General features: G+C 38.5%; 1 protein-coding gene across 3 annotated transcripts in view; it reads right to left on the reverse strand.

Moving 5' to 3' along the window:
• Positions 1-23,983, reverse strand: part of LOC149541044 (uncharacterized) — a 62,596-nt gene that overhangs the window by 34,894 nt on the left and 3,719 nt on the right. Inside the window, exon 2 of one of the 3 annotated variants that reach the window (XR_016356462.1) lies at positions 1,656-1,797. The exons of the other annotated variants lie outside the window; for them this stretch is intronic. The gene's annotated coding sequence lies outside the window, so the exon portion shown is untranslated. Of the gene's footprint in view, positions 1-1,655; positions 1,798-23,983 lie in introns of those variants that run through there. 3 annotated transcript variants of the gene reach the window in all.

Here is a 23,983-nt window from a genome sequence, read left to right on the forward strand (position 1 = left end):
AAAGGTTATTTTTGGTAGACATATTCCTATATATTGTAAAAATACTAGCACAATCAATATTTCTAAAAACCTTGTTCAACACTCACACACCAAACACATTTCTATAAGATTTCATTTCTTGAAAGAACAGGTTGCAAAGGGTGAAGTTTGTATGGAATATGTTAATACTAAACAGCAGGTGGCAGACATCTTCCCTAAGCCTCTTCCTGCAGCTTCATTTGAATGTCTTCGAGACAAGCATGAAGTTATGGCATTGCCATGCTAAGTTCTTGCAATAGGGCATGAGCTTAAGGGGAATATTCATTGTTGTATCTGTTATATCCCAACCCCTTGCCATTGATGTCAAAAGAGGAGAACTCGTGACATTTTGGTTCAGAACAGATTTGGTGACATTTCAGTTCAGTTTTAGTTGACAAAATTTGTGTCTGCAGGGATCAGAATTGGTTGACAATGTTTTCTAATGTGAACAGGGTATTTCATGTCAATATTACAACATATAGTTTTTTGCTAATCAGCTCAAGTCAGGTTGGACTATTTGCAGTTTTGGTTGTGTTTTTTACATTAATGACAGGGGGAGATTGTTGGCCTATTAAGTCATTGATGTCAAAATGATACATAAATACAGTGAATATTATTGTTACACTAGGGATTACAATATGTTAAGGAAATTCACAGCATATATTGTATACATTTCAGAAATATGTACACACATTGTATAAAATTGATACCCACCTCTGTAGAAGCAACGATTGAAGACCAAGAAAGATGAAGCATGCGTATAATCAATTTATCATTGAAGATGAAGAAAGTATCAAACTATTGTGTCGCAGTCCATCCCTGAAATATTCAGCAGTGATGCCAAAGACAATAATGAAACAAAAATGCACATAGCAAAAAATTCGATTTCAACAGGATGTGGCTCTTTCCATAGCATTCTAATAAATTGTAATACAAACAAAGTTAGTGTATGCACCAGTTCTGTGCCACGCAATTTTATTTTATTTTGATTTTATTATGTCTGTAGTTGTCGGTTACCTTTGCAACGTGAGATGCTGATTCAGCAGTCAAAGTTGGCAACCAAGTAGGACCCAACAATTACTCTTTGAGAATTAAAGATTATTTATTATAATTGGGCATCCAAGCACTTAACAGGTCCCGATATAATCTTTTGATTTAGAATTTGTTTTCTTAATTGAAAAGACTTCGGATTCTTCAACGTGTGTGGTGACAATGGAAATTGCTTTAACCCTTGGTTGCATAAATATAGAGTTCTGAGAATACGAATGAAAATGAATTATATGACTTGAAGATCATTGCTGGAGTGTTCTGAAAGCTAAACGCTGAAAGGGAGCAGATATAACATTTTGGAGTTCAAACAGAAACAGTAGCAGAGATGGAACTGCCTGAGAAAAGTTGGAAGATATTACGAAGTAATTGGTAAATATTTGCTTGATATTAACAATGATCACGAGATCATATATACAAAAGAATGAACGATGTTTCCTTAGCAAACAATCGTAAAGAATAGAAACATTCTATTCTAGGTATAGGAAACTAAATATTAGAAACATTCTAATAGTTACAGAAGATTACAATAGATAACCATTAAATAATAAATAATAATAATAGAAACTCTCTATTATCGTAATACCCTCCCTTAATGGTTAATCTATCTACAACACCAAGCTGTCCTCTAAATTGGACAAACTTATCTGGACCAAGAGGCTTAGTGAGAATGTCTGCAGTCCGATCTGTTGTAGGAATCCACCGCAAATCAATTGTCCCGTTTTCAACCAACTGCCATATGTAGATATTTGTTATTGGTAAATATTTGCTTGATATTAACAATGATCAGGGGATCAATATATACAAAAGAATGAATGATGTTTCCTTAGGAAACAATCGTAAAGAATAGAAACATTCTATCCTAGATACATTCTAATATTTATTGGAGGTTACAATAGATAACCATTAAATAATAAATAATAATAGAAACTATCTATTATCGTAATAGAAGATTGTTCAACAAGGGAAAAAGACATTGATTCGTGCACAGCAAAAAGTAGTAAACTGGTATCAGGTTCCTGAACATTATATTCTAATTTTGATTATTATGATATGCTTCTGTTCATCAAATGTAATTCGAATATGCTGTTCTGTATTTGTTTCAGATGTGCTAGTCAGTGAATCTGCAGTCTGGTTAAACGTTGAAGAATAATACAGTATTGGAGTCTGATTTGAATAAACTCTGTTAGTCAAGTATTACAGTCAATGAATCTGGAATTATGTCTCTCAGATTAAAACAGAATTGGAAGTTCAGTTGATTCAGTTTGAAATTGTATATGTCAGATTGTGCAGATAAGTATTAAAGATCAGTTTACAATAATTATGCTTATAAAAGACATTACAGAAATGTAACTGATGAGATATATATCTTCAGATTTGTGTTGATTTGTAACTTGTTCATCAAACTATTCAAAAATCATTTCTACAATCAGAATTGTTGTTCAGATTTAGTAAGTTAGTGCTCAAATTGAAAGAGTTGTTGCTCTGACAGAGGGGTTGTAGCCCTTAACGGCTAAGTTACCAGATTCTCTCCAGCAACCCTCCAAGTCTGGTTCAATTCTGTACAAAGTCTGGTCCTTGTTTCTCTCCAAATTCTCTTGCAGAGCTACGAATTTGGTGCAAATTCTGTCAGAGGAACCCGGGCAGAATTTGCAGCAAATTTTGAAGAATTTGTTGTCTAGACCTGGGCTGAATTTGGTCTTGGAACATTTTTTTAGACTTTTTACAGTGTTTTTTTTGACCTCTCAACCCTCTTATGACCACTAAAAATACCAAAAAAGATGTTTACATGTCATTTATGCATTTGTTTATGAAAATGAAAACTCGCTTATAAAGGAAATCCAAATGGACAATATAGGTGACATCTAAATTGATGATTACACAGGAATGTCTTTAAAAGAAATGATATGTTTGAACCCAGGACTTCAAATTTGTATCTCACCCTTTGATATAGCCTGGTTAGAAATGCTCTAACCAGTACAAAATAGAAATTCAGATAACTGCACTTATCTTTTGACAATTCCTTTCATTCTCCAACTGTCCCCATGATATGAAAATATGTTCCATGCATGTGACCAAGCAAAGTGTATCAAGTGTTATGTAGTGCTGAATTATGCAATTAATGTCCTATTGAACTGAAACATAGATTTGGTGGTGTATTTTGCTATGTTCCTTTACTATTAGTAGATTCAAGTATGGATGTATTTTTTGTTCAATATATATACACATACATATTTTAAAAAAACATATGTTTTTGCATGGATGAACCCAAAACGAATCCGAACCCAAGCCCGAAAAAATATGGGCGAATTTCAAACCTGAATCTTGAACCCGCATCCATACTGGAATCCGAACCGGCAACTTAGCTTAACGGTGTTATCAGTCAAAAGAACTTGTGAGACTGGATTAGGACAATAGCTCCTAGCAGTCTTTGGATTGGTGTTTTTTTCTCGCATTGAGTTTCCACGTTACATCCTGTCATTGTCTCTTGTGCATTGTCTCCTACTTGTTTTGATGTTGACTTTATATTAATGGAATGCCTACGAAGGTAGAGAGATCGGCAAAACCCCGCCCTCTTAGTAGTGTATTTGTGTTCTACACTACAATCGCAAATTTCTGTTTAGACATGTCAGATATATTTAATGCCTCTGGGAAACTCAATTTCCCCATGGGTTTGACCCCAAAAAGGGAAGACCATGGGCAAAAAGCCTCTGCCTGGTCCCGAGGGAGGAGAGGGTCGTGAGGGGGATCCCCTTCCCTCTGAAAAGATTCAAACCTCTTTTGTAATTGGCACTTTTCCTTCCCCGGAACCTTGGGGATCCCAAGTGGATCCCTAGTGTTCAGATTCCCATCTGCATCTAGATCAGAACCTCTGTCATCTTCTGACGTTGGCTTCCCATTCGCAGAACCATCAGGCCCACAGACATTCCCACCTGCTGTCAAATTGAAATTCCCTCCCGCCTGGCATCCCATTCACCATAACCCCTATCAGTTGTTGATGATAACCCCTATCAGTTGTTGATGGTCACAAAATAGCTTTCCAAAGATTCTTCTCAGATCTAGAAATGGTGAATAACTCAAAGTAAATTTGGTAGATTTATAACAAGACAAGATCATAATATGTGTCCTCTTTGAGATAAATACAAGACAGATGCTCATACATGTTGGTATCTACATGGAAAAGCTGTATATTCCTCCAACCACTTACAAGCAAAATTCTATCATAGGTAAGTATTTCTAATTTTTCATCTAAAACATTCATATTTCTTACTATTCTTTCCCATTTCTAAGTACTATTGACTTTCCCTCCAATTTCATCAGGTTGCAAGTTAATTTTCCACTCAGCAAAATTGGAGTACATGCTCATTTATTCCTCCAACCACTTACAAGCAAAATTCTATCATAGGTAAGTATTTCTAATTTTTCATCTAAAACATTCTTATTTCTTACTATTCTTTCCCATTTCTAAGAACTATTGACTTTCCCTCCAATTTCATCAGGTTGCAAGTTAATTTTCCACTCAGCAAAATTGGAGTACATGCTCATTTATTCACTTAGCTAAGTGCAACTGTGATATCCCCAACTTTAATAGGATTAAATAATAAGTAATTATTAAAATAATATAAAAGAATAGAATATATTTATATTATGAGTGAATAATAATAACTAAAGTTATCTTGATGTAATAATAAAATATCATATAATGATAATATACTATATAATACTAATGTATTAAACATAACTAATAACAATATATTAATGAAATGTAATAGATTATTAAATTAATTATATATTATAGTTATAACATTATTATTAAAATAACTTTCAAAGGACACAACCATTGGGAATATCGGATATTTAATAAGGGAGAAGCAAGGAGAGAGAGGGGTATCCAAAAATTATTTTTAATTCTTCTCCAAAATGTAAGGGTCTGATTTGGGGATCATTACAGCAACCAATTCAATGGGAACATAAATATCTACATTCATTCCAACTTGCCTCTCCTCTCACTTAAGGAAGTTGACTACAAAGAAAGGACAAGAATCGGCACATAGCCCCTACTAGTGTCAACTTGGATGCATCTGTTTTAGAGCTTGCCAAAGTCAGCATAGATGACAAGGCAGCTTCTGCACATGATGTTAATGCAGCTAGTGGGAGTGACACTGTAGTTGCTTGAGCTTCAAATGAATGTGAAGTTCAATGAACTGATGACTTTGATCTAGATGCTTTTAATGTGGAGGAGTAAAAGGATACAATTTTTAGTGTATTTAGACTTTTACCATTTTCAAGTTTTGTGATCGTTATCTCTTTGAGTTATGCTTATCAATATGCTATATGATAATATCAAGTTATAGCCTTGAAATTCAAAATTATCAAGTATCTTTTCAATTCAGTATTTCAAAGAATGAAAACTAGATATATGATATTAACTAATATTACATGTTAATTACGCACGATTGTCATTTGAGACATAGATATATGAATGATTAATGAATTTATGAAATGTAATTTCAATTATATTATCAACTTATTTTTGCTACAAAGTATCAAATTTTATTTTTTTTATTGTGTATTTTTAAATTTTAATCTATATGGGGCTGTAGCCATACCCAAGGGGAAAAAATTCCATATTGTTCTGAGGTTTTCACGCTATTGCCCTATTGGAATTGGAGACTCCCCTTTTTTGCTTTAGCAGTAGAAGTAGTCGTCTTAGATGGTTTCAAGTGGTAACAATTTTCAGGTCTCCAAGTCCACAAGATGAGTTTGGGCATCTTTGCCTGTGGGTAGTCAAGTTTGTTAGGCTCATGTGCAAAAATGGGCTAAGCTAGTCAGGGATATGGCATTGAAACCAAAGGATTTGTGATGGAATGAGTTAAAACCTTTTGAATATCCTTGTTCCAATTTCAATTTCATCTTAGAAAGTCAAGAAAGGTTGTATGAGGGAACACTGCTAAAGGCATGTTGAATCCTGAAATTTGGCTAAGTCTGAAATTATTTGAAAACTCACAAAAATCTAAAATCTTTATTATAACTTCTATGAAGTTGAAGCCTATCTCAAACATCCTAACAATATTTATATAAGAAATAACTTAAAAGTATAATAAATGTACCTTATACTTACATGTTATATTTCATATAAATCCTCTCGCCCTCTGAGCTAGACAAATTGAATCGAGGAATTTGGGAGTTGACTTGCAAATGAAAATCCTGCCACTAGGTTGAAATCCGACAATGTCCAATGATTCATAATCCTCGCAACCCCCAAAAACCCCTTTTAAAAGAGAGTTTCATGTGTAAATTTATGAGAAAAACAAAGGAAGAGTGCAAAATGATGTGTTTTCGAGGTAAATTTGTTAGACCAAAATAATCCTCAGGAGGTGGCGGAATCCGCCTGCCTCCTAAGATTCCCGCCCCTTTGAAACATGAGCAAGCCAAGCCATAGTTCAATCAAATGCAAAGCAAGATGAAATACTTGACAAGAGAAGACCAACTGAAAAGGAAATAAGGGAAAAGCAAGACAAGTTTGATAAAGAAAATAAAGTGTGAATCCTCAACGAGGAGTGGAATCCGCTGCCCTCTTAGGATTCACAATCTCGGCCACCTCAAGATTACAAGCTTCTCAATCAAACTACCAAAGGGCGGGGATAATGCATGGCAATTTAAGGTGAACATCCAGCATGAGAGTGACAGCAGCCACCTAAAGCATGTCTGATCAAGAAAAGTGAAATCATAAGTGTGAAACCAAGTGAGCAGAGCTAAAGTGGTGAGTGAGAATCCTCAAGAGGGGGCAGAATCTGCTGACCTTCCAGGATTCCAAATCCTAGAGGAAGTGGAATTTCCACCTCCTCAAATCTGATCACCAAAACGAGAGGCACAATTTGGAATGAAAATCTGAGGTAAAGCAATCGCAATCACCTATGAGTAAGGACAGATTTACCAAGAGGGAAGTAAGAAAAGTTTGGAGTGATTGATTGAATATGAGCAAGCAAGAAGAAAATCCTTGGGAAGCAGCAGAATCTGTTGCCTTCCCCGGATTCAAATTCCTCTCCTCCCAAATTTCTGCCCTTTATCTACATGGACTTCTACGCATGAAAATGACAAGGTCAAGTGATGGTTGCAATTCAATGGGGGAGCTATGTGTTTGAAGATAATGTAGCAAGAGGTATATCTTCAAGGCAAGGAGGAATTTGCCAGCCTTAGAGGATTCTACAATCCTTTCTATCCCCTAGCTTCTGCCTTGAGGATGATAATGACAACATGGACAAGGCTCCCAAGTCATACAATAAACATAAGAATGGAGATCAAATAACATGGAAATGAGCATAAGCAAAGAATTAAAGGATAGAAGAGGTGAGGAATTTAAGTTCTGGACACAAATTAAAAATCCTCACACCTCTAAATTTCTGCCTCCCTTTGAAGATTTCAGAATTCTCTCCTCCCCCTCACTTTTGCATTTAAATTTATGGCACTTCAAACTCGAATAATGCCCCTCAACATGCTTGTTAACAGCGAAAATGGAAGGATAAAAGGAGATAAAGGGATGAACATTGACTTTGATAAAGTGAAGGTGGCGATTCAAAATCCTCTAAAGGTTAGAATTTCCACCTTCTAATCTCCACACATGCTTGATAAGGAGAAGAAGATGAAAGAAAATGAGGGTTTCCTTGAGGAATGAGAATGCAGTTTAAAAGTAATAAAAGTGAAATTCCTTGAGGGATGGAAGATTCTGCCATCACCCGAGGATACATTATCCTCTTGACCACGTAAATTCCACCTTGCTCTAAACCTGTCTAAAGCCTTCAAATTTACAATGAAATACGGGAAAAAGTCAGCAAAGGCATGTGGGGGACATTGGGATGATAAGACAAACCATGTTCAGAGATGGTGGAAATCCACCCATGATTTCTGCCTTAGTTTGTTAAGGCTAAAACTTGTTTGTAAACCTCCAAATCACACAAAAATGGGAGATAACAATGAGAGAGAGAGAGGGAGAGAGAGAGAGAATAAAAATCAAGATTGGAGTCTGAGTTAACGCAAGGAAATTCCTTGACAGATGGTAGATTCTGCCATCCCCAATGGATTAATAATCCTCTAATACATGGGCTTTTCACCTTATGGTAGACTAAGCCCAAAAATAGATAGAGGGTAATGAACTAAACATGCTTTTAATCCCCAAGCAAGTCAGCCTACAGTGAAGAAGAAAAGAGGGATTAAATGAACTCTTTTAATGGGCCAAGAACATGTCAGCCTTCTCATAGAAACCATGTCCTTCAAGATGTTGGTTGCCTATGTAAAGAGGGTGATGAGAAATCATTTTGCTACCAAATCAAAGCAAATACGCCTCTGCTCTGAAACAGAGAACTCCTCTTGAGTTAGCAGCAATTTCTCCTCATAGAAGCAGCAAACTATCATAAGGGGATGTGAGTTATCAAAACAGAGGAAGCAAACTGAATTCAAGAGGCCAGCAGGCCATCTTGGGAGAACAATTACATCCTTGCCAACAACTTTGAAACTCCGTAAGGCAGCAATCTCAGACAATTATAGCAGGATGCTTTCAAAAGATAAGAAATGAGGAGGGTGAGAACAATAAAATCAGGGTATATTATGTATCGAAAAACTCACTTATTTTCCAGATTTTAAGTAAATTCATAATAAGTTGCAGGATTAGGATTGTTTTGTCAATAAAATCAGAACTTGGGAATTGCAATAAGATAGAGAAATTTGGTTTTGAACTTGAAAGAATCCATGTTTAAATGCCTTTGTTTCTTTGTTTTGATGTTGATGCAATCTTATTTCATTAAAAAATCAGATTTCCTTCATGTTTTCTTATCATTTTACAATCTTACTGCCGCTTCCTTTGTTTTGCAAGATAAATCATTTAAGGAGAAGCTAAGAGGGCAAGGAGATGATGGCAGGTCAAGTCCAAAACTTCAAGCAAGAGGATGCTCGAGGACTTCAAATGAGGAGGAGGAGGTTCCAAAAGAAGACCATCAAAGTGCAAATTCAAGATCGAGGTCAGTGTAGTCGAAATAAAGTAACTATTGTACTACTTGTTAAAGCATAATCAGGCTGGGTAGTTAGGAGGTGAGGGAATGCGTCAATTGGTTTGCCCAACCGACTGACCCTTCTATAAGTACTTGGAATGTTGTCAATGTACTCACGAAGTTTTTGGTATGAATAAATAAACCATTTCCTCGCCCATTGTTATTGTGGTATTAAGGTACATTCTATGTTTTGCTTTATGTGTATATCAATTGCAGCATTCTATATCATTTGCATTACTTTGTGAATGTGATTTGTATTTCCATTCTACATTTTTTGCGTCGTTGCCTTAGTCCGAACTTGGGGGTCGACAAGATGGAGTAATGGGAAGGCCCTTTCTACCACTTACACAAGAAACAAATAGTGACGAAGAAGAAGAGAAAATAACCAGGGAAGATCAATTGACACGTGATTTGGTGATGGCCTGAGAAGTTGCGGTCGATCAGTACGTACAAAGGGAAGCCCGTGAGAGACCTGTCCCTGAAGGTACGGTACGCGACAAACTTTTGGTGCCACCAACGGTGTACGATCTCCTGCGACAAATTCCTCGCCTATTGGCACACAATTTGTTACAGGTGGAAGAGGAAAGAACCAAGACACAAAGGGAATAGAGGAGACAACAAGTACTCCAACAGTTTGCTGAAAGGACCAAGGAACATGACTTGCAGCAACATGAAATTTCCAAAAAGGGAAACAGACACTAAATTGATTCATGCCCCTGATTCCAAACATATATTCGAGGCCGATACCAGGAGAAGAAACTGAGGAGGAAGTAGCCTTGAGGACACTATGTCTCCAACAGCAGTAAGAGAGATGTCGTAACTTGAAGGAAGGACAAGAGGATTCCACCAAAATCCAAGAGGGGTTGATTGAGCATACAATCGAAGGTATAACCAATTTGGTCATCTCAGAGACACCAAGAAGTTAGGGTACAGAAATCCAAAGACACCTACACGAAGAGGCCTCCGATAGAAGCAAATTTCCAGAGAAGAGGATACTTCCAGTAATCAAGAATCAAGTTCGTTGAAAGGAATTGTTCCATTAGTAGGAAGTGTTCAATCAGGAGGGAGTGTTCCATCAGGAAGAAGAGTTCCATCGGGAGGAAGTGTTCCATTTGGAGGAAGAGTTCCACCAAGAATTTTAGGAGGAAGTATTCTGCCAAGAGGAAGCATTCCACCAGGAGGGAAAAAGGCCAACATAATGGCAATAGACAAACAAAAATTTCCCAAGTTCACGGGGGACAACTCGAAGGACCCCACACGCCACTGTAAAATATGCATAACCATATGGCAAGCCAACGGAGAAAATGATGCAACGGAGTGGCTAAAAGCCTTCCCTACCACACTAAGGGCTATAGCCATTGACTGATATACCGATCTAGAGGCAAGAAAGAAAAATGCATGGAATAATATCCGTATAACCTTTCAGGAAGAATTCAGACTCCTGAGGGGCGATGATGAAATAGTAATGGAAATTTATAACACAAGGCAAGGGAAAAGTGAATTCGTTACAACCTACAGTAGAAGACTAAAAGACCTGATAGGAAAACTTGACAACAAGCCTGTGGATGGACTAAAGATAAAATGGTTCATTGAAAGATTAACACCGTCCCCTAGGAAAAAGATGAAGATAGTCCCACCATCAACCTTTGGGGATGCATGTACTCGCGCGATGGACATAGAAAGCAAGAGAAAAACTTCCAAGGTGAGAAGGCATGGAAGCGCCAGAGAAAGTTCAGAAGAAAGTGAAGATGAATCCAAAACCATCCAAGCCCTGAGAAAAGACCTGAGGCAATTAATGAAGCAAGTGGCAAGGAGTATGGAAGAAAAAAAAAGGGAGGGAGCTTTGGTGCACCGACTATGAAAAAGAAGGCCATACAAAAGGAGCATGTCCAAAGAAAGCATTTTGTGAGATTTGTCAAGTACTGGGGCACGCAATTAAAGATTGTCCCTACAATTTAAAAACACGGAGCACTCAAGTATTCCTTACCCAAGGAGAGAAATCTACACCACCCTCCACCCCTCCTAAGAATAAACAAATACGGAAGCCTCACCAGGAGGATACAGAAATAAAAAAAGAGGAAGTAATAATAATAGCAACAGCAACAACAATAACAACACACTTCGGCGTGCAATCTAGTATGATTGTAAGGGGAGACCTATGATCCTATGTAGGAGGTGCAATGAATGAGGACATTTTGCACGAGATTGCCAAAATGGAGAAAGGTAGAACGGAGGAATGTTGTGTAAATGGTGTGGGCCAGACAATCATGAGGATGCGAATTGTCCCAGATAGAAGGGGGTGAATATGTTAGAAATTGAAGAACTGGAAAGTGAAATCCTTGCCATCACAAGGATGTGAGCCAGGAAACTGGCCTACCCGGATGCTACTATGGAGAAGGAACGATTTCAGGAAGCAAAGCAAGACATTCAAGATAACATGGGAGGGAAAGGGAAGGCAAGACCACATAACTTGTCTACGGACAAGGGTGTACTAAATATTGTGAGGCAAGTACTGGAGACCACCATCTTGGTGAAAATTGTTGATTTATTCGAAACATCACCTCAGCTACAGGTAGCATTAACACAAGGGGCAAGCCTGAGAGGGATACCCTCTAAGGGAGAGAAGAAAGGAGAAGTACAGATCCAAACAAAAAACAATACCATATTCGCTATAGGAAAAGGGAGAACACCAGCAACAGTAGAAATGGAGTTATTAGGGTACAAACTTTCGAATACTATTGCTGATAGAGGTTTTGGGGTAAATGTCTTATTTGAAGCAACATGGAAGGCAATAGGGAAACCCACACTTTGGCCACCTACATTTCAACTAGTGGGAGTGGACTAGCACGAAATCAAAACAATAAGGACCTTGATGGGAAAAAAAGGCATTGTCGGTACACAACAATTTTTTCTTGATTTTGTGGTTATTACTTTAGAAAAGAAAGGGTACGATGCTTTATTAGGAAGAGAATGGCTAGTTACAACAAAAGCCACCCATAATTGGAAATGGAACACTCTATCTATTGAATCAGAAGGAAGAAAGTACATCATAGACCTAAAGAACCAATCAATCAGTCAAGACATGGCATCAGATTTAGAAGGGGAAGACCGTAAAGGGATGGAACTGGACGAGGAAGGAGTGCTCAAGCTGGGAGAATGCTCAGACAATGAAACAAGTTCCCTTATGGATTATTCAACTAGAAAATGGGAGACTGAAGTTTTCCACATAGAATGTAATATGTTGCAAATATAAGAATCTGAGTTGGAACAAAGATACCCGAAGGGGTACACGGAGTATAAAGAAAATGGGGCAATAAAGTTATCTTCTCTAGATAATAAACCTATCGAAGACCTAGTAAATGGGTCTAAGTTAAAAGTACATGAAGAAAGGAATAAACAGGTAACCAACTATTTAATAAGTACGAAAGGAGGAAATGAGCAAACAAGAAAAGCAAAAAGCAGCCTAACAAAAAACTTTCTCCCTAACTCATATAAAGGGGTTACCGTACAAACTATCACCTTCACTGGAATACCTCCAGAAACAGCCACAACTAAAGACAAGAAGAACATAGAGGTCGTACGAGAGCATTCACATGAAGAACGGTGTATGGACGTTGTCATACGAAGGGGAACAATAGTCGTACAACCTAAAGACAAGGAGAACATAGCGGTAATATGAGAACACTCGAGGAAAGTACAATGTACGGACGCTACCATACGAAGGGGAACAGTAGTCATACGAGGGGAAATAGGATTGGTAGAGGTCGTCGTATGGAGGGAAGCAACAATACGAGTGGTCGTATCAAAGAAGACACCAAGCAAGGAGGGCTACATGTAGTCCGTACGGAAACAACACTCCATACTAGGTCCATATGAGGGAGTCGTACTCACCATCTTTGTCGCACGAGATCATACTCAGTTGGTACACAGAAAACTCTCCAAATTAGGTCGTAAGGAGGAAGCTACTCATAGACCGTATGAGTATATACTACGTCTGTACGAAGCCAATATCTAATCCATTCCACACTGTCGTACATGGAGGAGGTCCATACAGAGGATTGCAGGAAACCACACCACAGGAACGGTTGATACAGTTGGCATATCCAAACAATTAAGGAAATTTTGGAATTGAGGCATCAACACACAATGGTGAAATTAAGCATAAGAAACCCGAGCAAAGGGAACATTATTGATTCCAAAAAGAAGAAACCAACGACACTGAAAGCAAAGAAGGAGATAAGGAAGATGGCAAAGTGCAAGGGTAAAATGGCACAAAAGATCACTGCTAAGAATATCACATTTAAAAGTGTGATGGGAAGCGAATGCAAGACCTGGTGGGAGAAAGCGGAAGAAGATCATCCTCTGAAGAAGGCATTGTGCACAGCCAAGGTAGATAAAATAATTTTCATGCCAATCTTTGAATTAAAGGAGTTTGAACCTATATTATGGAATTTGGTCACAAGTTATCATAGATCATGCCATAAATCTATAGTCCAGTATTTCCAGCAGCCAATGACAGTTACTTATTCAGTCGAGGAAATAAATAAGGTTTTCGGAATTCCCAATAAAGGGAAGGAACTAGAAAAAAACCTAATGTCTGTAGAGGAAAATAAGTGGTTGAAACTAATGTACAGAAAAGATCTTACAAATCTAGAATGGGAAGGAATTCTGAAGAATAGTAGGGGTCTCAAGAAAATTTTCATTGTAAATGATGAATGGCGATGCATTGTAGATTGGTGAAAAGTAAGCTCACAGTCAGCAGCCACACTTCAAACATTGCCCTTTGGATGTTGCTCGCGATTGATGGATTATATAAGGGACTAACGTATAACTAGGCCCAATTTCTTTCTGACAGACTTCGGGAATTCATGGAGTTAAAACACAAAGCCTTTTACATGCCCCATCATGTTGTGGCTTCATTTTTAGAAGCAGTACGAACTCAGGTGAGCAACAAGCATCGAGGGACATTGATACCAGCTAATAGGGTGGAACCCTACAAGCCAACTATGACATAATGGCTCCATATGGACACCATGAGTGTAGGATCTCACAACAGCGAACCACGAAAAAAGAAACCAAAACAGGCAGTTGTGATGGAGACACTAGAAGAGGATGAGGAGAACGAAGAGAGTTCCGAAGAGGAGGTGAACGATACAGATTCATCTTCCTCAAAATCCCAGGAGGCAAAAATCCACCTAATTCACCTACAAGGAACTCCACAGGAAGTTGCTTTCTTACCACCTGCGGAGGGGCCAGTTCCAACATGAATATCAAAATCTCCAGAGATTTACCATGACCAAAGCATGACTGGTGGGCCCAAAGGAACTACTACAGGAAGTGCTACAAAAGTAACACCTACAGATGTTCCCAACCCAAACCTAGAGAGAGTCGAAAAGCAGTGGGCGACAAGCAACAACTTCCGCAATGGGGAGCTTCCAGATTATCACTTCTAGGGAGGGTGCAACTAATCCCCCCAGAACAGCACACCCATACTAAAGTAATAGATTTGAGATGCCAGACAAAGTGTGCACAGAGGTGAGGTTGCAAACAACTATAGGCCCAGAAGTAGTGCACCTAGTTGCCCTTGTAGTTCAGTCAACAGAGGCAGTGGATAACCAACAGGGAGGCAGTGGATAACCAGCAGGGAGAGATTCTCACTAAGCAGTGTATGACAACTATGGCAGATATAGTCTTGGAGGAGGCTGACCGAATACTTGAGGAAGAAGGGATGGTGTCTTCTCCTTTACCGATAATTGATGAGGACCCGGTAGAGATACAAAGCGAGCGCAGGGAACCTCCTAACACAGTTTCTTTCGTAGCCAAGGCAGAGTTATTTCTCACCAAGTTGCACGTCATGGAGCATTCTACAAGGGAGCTCATGCAACATGCTAGGTCTCAGAATCTAGAAGTTGTCATAACAGCAGCAGAAGCATTGGCCACATTTATGCAGACGGGTTGGAATATAGACTGGTGACTATTAAATCAGAGTGGATATTCAAAGGACACAACAACTACATGGACAAGCAGAGCTATTATTCTCGGTGGTCAAGAACAACCGCCACCTCTCATGGAGATCCTTACAACTATGGAAGTTGCCTTTCGAAGGACCTTCTTGGAACTCTAGCAGGGAAAAAGCTTGGCTAAGGAATGAGAGCTGGAAAGGCAAACTCTTCAAGATCAATAGCAAGCAGAAAAAGTTGCCATGGAGGAGACTTGGAGGGTCGACAAAACTGACTTGGAAAGCAAGATAGCCACAACAGAAGCAAAGAAGATGGGCGCCCTAAGAGTACTACAAGGTGTTCGAACAAAACAGAAGACAGTTGAACGTGACCTACAACGGCTATGGGGAGCTCTGAGTACAGGGATGTCTTCCCATCCCTCTTCTTAAAATCACAATTTTTTCAATATTCAGCAGTCGTCTGGAAGATGACTTCTCTTTTTGGAGGGGGGGGTGGGGGGGTGTGATAAATGTAGTCGGAATAAAGTAACTATTGTACTACTTGTTAAAGCTTAATCGGGCTAGGTAGTCAGGAGGTGAGGGTTTGCCCAACCAACCGACCCTTCTATAAGTACTTGGAATGTTGTTAATGTACTCACAATGTTTTTGGTACAAATATATAAACCATTTCCTCGCCCATTGGTATTGTGGTATTAAGGTACATTCTATGTTTTGCTTTATGTGTATATCAATTGCAGTATTCTATACCATTTGCATTACTCCGTGAACATGAGTTGTATTTCCATTCTACAGTCAGGATAGAGTTCATGAAAACAAAGAACAAGAGAGAAAACCAAAGAAATTTATCACCAACTTGAATTACCTCCGGATATCCATGTTCATTATGAAGGAAGGGCATGAGAATTTCCTTACTTTAAGAAATTCAAGATTCAAGTAAAAGCAATTTCAAAATCATGGCAATGAGAAAATTTGTGAAGATGGAAAAAATTTGTGAAGATGAAACATTTGGGAATATGCCATCAAAATTGAAGGCTTGATAATGTTGAGTATCAAGAGATATTTTCTCATTACCAAAAGATTGATCGAATCTACAAGATAAGGATGTTCAGGTGGCACCCACTTCTACCAATCAGAAATGTTCAGTTACATGTGTCCAAACAAATTCAATCATATCATGCCAAGTGTACAATTTTCTCCTTAGCTCTTAAAAGCATTGTAACTTTCTCATTGGCCCACAAGGTGGTGGCTCTTAAAAGCATTGTAACTTTCTCATTGGCCCACAAGGTGGTGCCTTCATGCAATTGGTTGGTAGTGTGGAAACTCTATTGTAATAAGTAAAGTGTGGCCCTTGATCTTGAATCAAATTTGGCCCTTCATTGTAACAAACAACTCTAAAAGGCCAAGACCTTCTCATTTGTAAAGGGTTAGACATTAGAGAAGTCAGCTAGTAGAAGAAGAGACTTGTCGAAATTGTATGTCATGTCCCCTTTTCAAATAATTAAAAAATAATAATCTTTGCTAAGACAAGCAGGCCCAAGAAAGTGAAGTTTCGGAAAAAGGGAGTTAATCTTTGGAAACCGTTGGACTAATAAATGATAATTATTATTAAAATATGTTTCATTAACCTCTTTTGGACGTGAGTTACAGTTATGCCCTTTTTAAAAGAGGTTTGGAGGCATTTTGGGAGAGAACTTGATTTTTGCTCATTCTTTGTTATTCTTCAAAGGCTGCCAAACCTGTGGAGAAGGAGACCCAAGAACGGGAGTTTGCAGGCTTCCAGGGAGACCCAAGAACGGGAGTTTGCAGGTTTCCAGGAAGGCTAAGGACGGGAGTTTGAAGCCATTCCATGTGCATGCTCATACAGAGTTTGCCTTTGTGCTGAACAGTGTAGATTTGTGGGTTTTTGGGTGTGTTTTTTGCATGAGTTTGGTGTTTTCAGTTGAGCATTTCATATCAGTTTTGGTTGCTGCTGTATTTCAGACTTTAAGCTATTAAAATAGAGCTGAATATATGTATTGGGACATGATTAAACTTCTGAGATAGTTTATTAGTGTTGTGTGGTGTTTTCGGGCATTTTTGTGTTAATTTCGGGAGGCCGATGAGCATAGTTTTTGTCCTACATTTGAGAACTGTTGTGTAAAGGTTATACGGATTTGGAAATGTCATTTTGTAGGCTGTTATGCTGCTGAAATTTCTATAAAAATTTCCACTTTCAGATTTATTAATAATTGGTGAAGCTGTGAAGCTTTTGGCACAATTTCTGGCATACCCAATTTGGGGTTTCTTGAGAAATTTGGAGGATCTTTGTGATATTAGTTGTTTGATCTTAAAGATCTGATTAAAGGTTGGAAATATCATAAAAAAATCAGAAAAGGGACATTTCAGTGGTATCAGAGCCATGATCTTGCCAGCCTGAGGGTTTGTAGAAGTTTGCAAGTCAGCTTTGACAACTACCCAGATCTTGCATTTCAGTTTTGAGAACTACCCAAATCTTGCATGTCATAATTTATGATTGCATGTTGCTTCTAATCAGCTGCATGTCAAAATTTATGGTTGCATGCTACTTCTAATCATTTTCATGTTAGTTCTTGGTGAATTTGGTGGTTGTAGAAGTTTGCATTTCAGTTTTGACAAGTACCTAGATCTTGCATGTCAGTTTTGACAACTACCCAGATCTTGCATGTCATAATTTGGTGGTTGCATGTTGCTTCTAATCAGTTGCATGTCCAAATCTATAGTTTCATGCTACTTCTAATCATTTGCATGTTAGTTCTTGGTGAATTTGGTGGTTGTAGAAGTTTGCATGTCAGTTTTGACAACTACCCAGATCTTGCATGCCAGTTTTGACAACTACCCAGAGCTTGCATGTCATAATTTGGTGGTTGCATGTTGCTTCTAATCAGTTCCATGTCCAAATATATGGTTGCATGCTACTTCTAATCATTTGCATGTTAGTTCTTGGTGTTTGAAGAAGTTATATCCTATTGGGGTTACACTATACTTTATCCAGAATGGACAGGTATAGTACAGAGTCTCAGAGGGAACGATCTTGGACAATTGATAGCCAGAGTGAAAATAGTAGAAAGGATGGTTATTTAGACATTCGAGATAAACTTATGAAAATAAGCCATGACATGTCTAAACAGTTGGTTGAGCACCACCGTATAATGAATGACATATTATCTGACCCAGCTAAGGTGGATAAGTTGACTGGATTTCTATTTGGCAGATTTTCTCACAGGACAGATGACACAATTCCCAAGAACTTGCATGAGGAGTTTGAGAAACTAGCTGATAGCCAGGTAGAGGTCTCAGATTCTACTCTGCCACAGGAGGTGGTGGGAAAGGATATTACACAAATTGATAGTAACGGTCAACTTGATACTCAAATTGAGACAATTGTTTACAGGTTGACAAAGAGTGATGCCACAGGTATTCAGGATGGTATAGTTACAACAGGCAGTGACTACAGTGTAGTGGGTTCAGATGATGATTATGAGGATGTTGTTGTGCAGGATGGTGAGATACCTGGTAGAGATGAGCAAACATTGAGCATTCATGACTTTGCTGAGAAAGAGTACCAGGCACAGTTAGATGCTTCATCACATGAGGTTGAGGCAGGTAGTACTTCACATGATTTATCCCGCCAGCTGAAGGTGAGTGAAGATAGTATTTTGACTTCATTATCTCATCATGATAGGTATGTGGAGTTAGTTGGTATTGGTCATATTACTCAAGTGAGGATTTTGCTTGAGTTACCAGCTGATTCTAGTTTACAGATATGGACTCAAGATTGTCATATTGGCATTTGGGATTCAGTTGACAGGAGATCTTTAACACTTTTTGGTAGCAGTGTTTGTTTGGGTGCTATCATGGATTTGATTAGCAGATTGCACGGTGTTGTCTTTTCTTGTGCTAGCAGCTTGTCCAATGTTGGTATTAGTTTTTATACACCGATGTTGCGCTTTGTTCATATATCCAGTCGACCATACTTGGTAGAATGTGTTGATGATATTTCATATTTGGCAGTGTGTATAGATGAGTCCCAGGATCATATTGGCATTGATGACATCCAGGAGGATGCAGTGGGCAATTTTGAAGACTTAGTTTCCTTGGGTATAGAGGAGTTGGACAGCAATGCTAATGTTTTTGATACTCCGTATGTTGATATGAGTTTTAGATTTGATTCACAGGATATGGATGGTAATACTCTAGAGACTAGTAACTTTGAGGATACTCCTTTAGACAGTGCATCAGAGGAGGTTTGTAGGAGACAGTCAAGCCAGTGCCATCATGTGTCTAATCAGTTGAGAGTTAGTGACCAAGACATTGCTATCACTTGCCAGCATTTCGATGCTGCTCGTCAGTTGTTAGCAGTTTATGGATGGGGTTCTCCTACTAGTGATGAGCAGGAAGGAAGTTATCTTTCCTTGACAGAGATCCACTCTTTATGGGAGGCTATTCGGATTTTGAGACAGAATTATATGCAGTTGGTAGCTGACAGTGATTATCTTATGGAGTGGGGTAGTACAGCATATGATGCATTGTTGGCCAAGGAAGATGAGGTGAGTGAGCTTACTGAGCAGCTTGTGGTGACTTCTGAGATTCTTGAGAGTACACAGTTGGCTTTCAAGGAGTCAGTTTCATTTGGCTAAGGTGACCATGGAGTTAGAGCGACTACAGTCTTCACCTGATTCTATATAGTCACAAGCAGTGGTGTTTGGTGATCCGAGGATGTCCATGGCTGAGATTGTCAGCGACAGTGGAGATGGGGATGCATCCATTCTTGATACTAACATTGGAATATCAGGTTCATTCCCACTAGAGTTAGGTTCAGTTGAGTTGGGTGTTGTAGCAGATTGTTGTATGCCTGACATGGTGGTGGCCTCTAATATTGATGGCACAGAGACTAGAGATTTATCAAAGATCATGTGTGATGTTGGTGAGTCGGCAGTTGGCATGGTTCCTACTAGTAACACTACTCCCTTGGTGATATCTTCGGAGGTAGTAGTTAGTTCTAACATGGTTAATGATCAACTGCAGTTAGTTTCATTTGGATTACAGTCTGAGCCACTGACTGAGATTGGTGCATTCTATCGGCATTACACTGTGAGGTATGCTCATCAATTTACCTTTGATGACCATGTTGATGAGATAATGATACAGAGATGTACTTTGGTTCCTAGTGCTTACCATCAGTTATGGGACAATTTGATGCCTCAAGATGAGAGTTGTGATGGGCATGACATGGTGATAGGTTCTACAGTTGACAGCTTCATAATACATGACTTAGAGCAGGAGTTTCAGAGTGATGCTTCAGCGGGTGTTGTTATTGATTCTACTCCTTTGGCTATGACATCTCCTGACTTAGCTGGTGATCAGTCACAGTGGGTTGTATCACTTGTTCATGGTGAGTTGTTGACTAAGGTTGGTTTTTTTTATCAACATTATATTGCAAGGTATGTACATCAGTTAGCATTTGATCCTTGTGTTGAGGAGTTGATGGCAGGAAGATTTGGTTTGGGTTCCAATTCTTGCTATTTATCTTGTGATGGCTTTTCACCATCAGGGGTGCATGGTAGTTATGGTTATGAGATAGTGGCCGATGATTTGCAAAGTTGTGTTGACTGCAGGAGTTGTGCAGTGTGTGGATTCTCCATACTTGGTACAGTTTCATTCGAGAGCATTCACCATTGTTGCAGAGTTGGATTGTGCATTCCGTATAGGCCAGTGGGATGCGTTGATGGTATTTACTGTGTTGGTAGTTTGATTTGTCCACTTTGCTTGGGTTCTGATGTTCTAAGAGTTTGTGCCTCATGGGTTTTTGATTGTGGTAGTGGTGATTTCAGAGTTTGGTTGAGCTATAATTGTCAGTTTGATTATGGATTCCTCTTGGTCATATTGCAGAGGATATTGCAGGAGCCTGTGTTAATTGGTAGTAGTATAGTTCATGACTACATTTGGGATCCAGGTGGATTGATTGGTTTATTGTTCAACCATTGCTTGAGGACAAGCAATGTTTGGGAGGGGAGGACTTGTCATGTCCCCTTTTCAAATAATTAAAAAATAATAATCTTTGCTAAGACAGGCAGGCCCAAGAAAGTGAAGTTTCGAAAAAAGGGAGTTAATTTTTGGAAACCGTTGGACTAATAAATGATAATTATTATTAAAATATGTTTCATTAACCTCTCTTGGACGTGAGTTACAGTTATGCCCTTTTTAAAAGAGGTTTGGAGGCATTTTGGGGGAGAACTTGATTTTTGCTCATTCTTTGTTATTCTTCAGAGGCTGCCAAACCTGTGGAGAAGGAGACCCAAGAACGGGAGTTTGCAAGTTTCCAGGGAGACCCAAGAACGGGAGTTTGCAGGTTTCCAGGAAGGCTAAGGACGAGAGTTTGAAGCCATTCCATGTGCATGCTCATACAGAGTTTGCCTTTATGCTGAACAGTGTAGATTTGTGGGTTTTTGGGTGTGTTTTTTGCATGAGTTTGGTGTTTTCAGTTGAGCATTTCATATCAGTTTTGGTTGCTGCTGTATTTCAGACTTTAAGCTGTTAAAATAGAGCTGAATATATGTATTGGGACATGATTAAACTTCAGAGATAGTTTATTAGTGTTGTGTGGTGTTTTCGGGCATTTTTGTGTTAATTTCGGGAGGCCGATGAGCATAGTTTTTGTCCTACATTTGAGAACTGTTGTGTAAAGGTTATACGGATCTGGAAATGTCATTTTGTAGGCTGTTATGCTGCTGAAATTTCTATAAAAATTTCCACTTTCAGATTTATTAATAATTGGTGAAGCTGTGAAGCTTTTGGCACAATTTCTGGCATACCCGATTTGGGGTTTCTTGAGAAATTTGGAGGATCTTTGTGATATTAGTTGTTTGATCTTAAAGATCTGATTAAAGGTTGGAAATATCATAAAAAAATCAGAAAAGGGACATTTCATTGTTGCCATAATGCTACCAATGTAATTGATGATTAATTGTTGGTCTTCATGGTGGATTACTTCATGTTGCTTTGAAGTGTTGCATAATTTCTTCAATTTCTCGCTTAGATTAAATTTTATTCTATGTTAAGTAGAGAAAAAAGTAAATGAATGGAAGATATTGGTGAATGGTGATTAGTGGCGGACCTAGTATCCATACCTTTTGGTGCTTGTTGATTGCAAGAAATAGTGCAAGGTTAGGTTTGGGACTATATTACAAGTGTTTAACTTCGATTGGAGATGTTCATTTAGAATGCACCTTCAAAGGGCATTTGGATGAGCATTAACAATGTGAAAATCATTCTTGCATCCATAGAAGATAGCAACCTCCTACACCTAGTTGATTTGGTGAAGCAAGGATTGGTTAAAGACTCACCCCATCATCAACATTGTCTTACATTCTTAGAGTAAGATAGAATTTCTAAATCCCTCCCTTTACAAGTTATTTGGTTGGAAGTGATTGAAGAAGTTAAAAGTCAAGTTCGTACTCATTGAATGATTAGTGTAAGTCTCTTTGTGATAACTAGCATATCACATCATCTGAGTGAAAGTTCACCATTAAGAAGGAACCTTGAGGTTGTCTCATTTGATCACACAATTCATCTACATTGTTTAGCATATGAGCATCTCTACACTGTTTAGCATATGAGATCCTTATTCAAGAGAGATTTGGAGATTTGGTGTTTCATCTTGAAATACTACATATTTGATTCTATATGTTGTAGTGGAACAAAACTGACTTCAACACATACCAGCATACTCAAATTGGAATCACAAGCCCATATCCATTGCCATACACGCAACTTAGGATTTATTAAATATACAACTCAATAAATACACTATCAAAGTTAAATGATAATCATATATCGTAATAATTGTTGATCTCCATGTTGTGTTGACTATCAATGTCAAACACTTAGTCATTTCTTAGGCAAAGTTGGTCGGTCATCACTGCGATCGAGCCACCCGATGAAGGCCGAGAGATCTAAGACTTGCTCACATTTCAGTTTGCGCTAAGCAATTCTTTGGTTGTCAAGCACCCCAGTATGGACTAAGCAACAATTTATGCCGAGTAAAGATAATAGATGTTGAGCGAAGCAAAATTAGTTTATACTAATTGAGACAGTCACTACCGAGCATACAAAAGCCAAGGGACAAATGAATATCAATTGTGACCAAGCATCAGAGTATTCAAGTGCCGAGTAAACTAGTTTTGACATATGAGTTTGTGATGGCACAAACACTTATGTAAATCATTTTTGTGGACTTCTACACTTAATTTACAAATTGTAGAGACAACTAAGCTGAGGACATCAATCCTTAGGAAGGCAGAGAGTAACCAATCAGAAAATTGGAAGGACTAAGCGGAAAAAGGGAGAGCTTTGAATTGTTAATCATAATCTAGAAGCTTCTCCAGTTGTTTATTTAAGAAGGATACTAACCCTAAATCTAAAGAGAATGATCATGTGTGTGTGAGAAGGATCAAGAGAGAGCGAAGAGACAAGTATATGAGCAAAGGAAGGCTATGTTTGATGATCAGAAGTAGAGATCAGAGAGAGCAACCTAGCAATGAAGGGCAGAACAGAATATATATGATAAGTAGATCAAAACAAAATGGCATAGAGGAGATCTATGATCCAACTTCAGAGTGCTAACCGAAGGATCAGGCACTGAGACATTCTTAAAAATGAATCAGGGTAAATCTCTTAACAGAGTGGCCCTAATAGGCCTATTCAAATCTCCTAATAGAGTGCTTACTTAGTTGTGAGTTTAAATCCTTTAATCAAGGTAGACTAAATAAGTCTTGTAAGCTCCTAACAGAGCAAACCCCTCACAAGGTAGATCACCAAAAGTGGTCGAACATTGTACCCTTAACAGGCCAACTTTATTGCTATAGTAGTGAAGATTTGTGGGTGTCATCTCCACCCC

The sequence above is a fragment of the Cupressus sempervirens genome, chromosome 9, assembly GCF_028749045.1.
Source record: "Cupressus sempervirens isolate cs-2001-9-10 chromosome 9, ASM2874904v1, whole genome shotgun sequence".
Classification (NCBI taxonomy): Eukaryota; Viridiplantae; Streptophyta; class Pinopsida; order Cupressales; family Cupressaceae; genus Cupressus; species Cupressus sempervirens.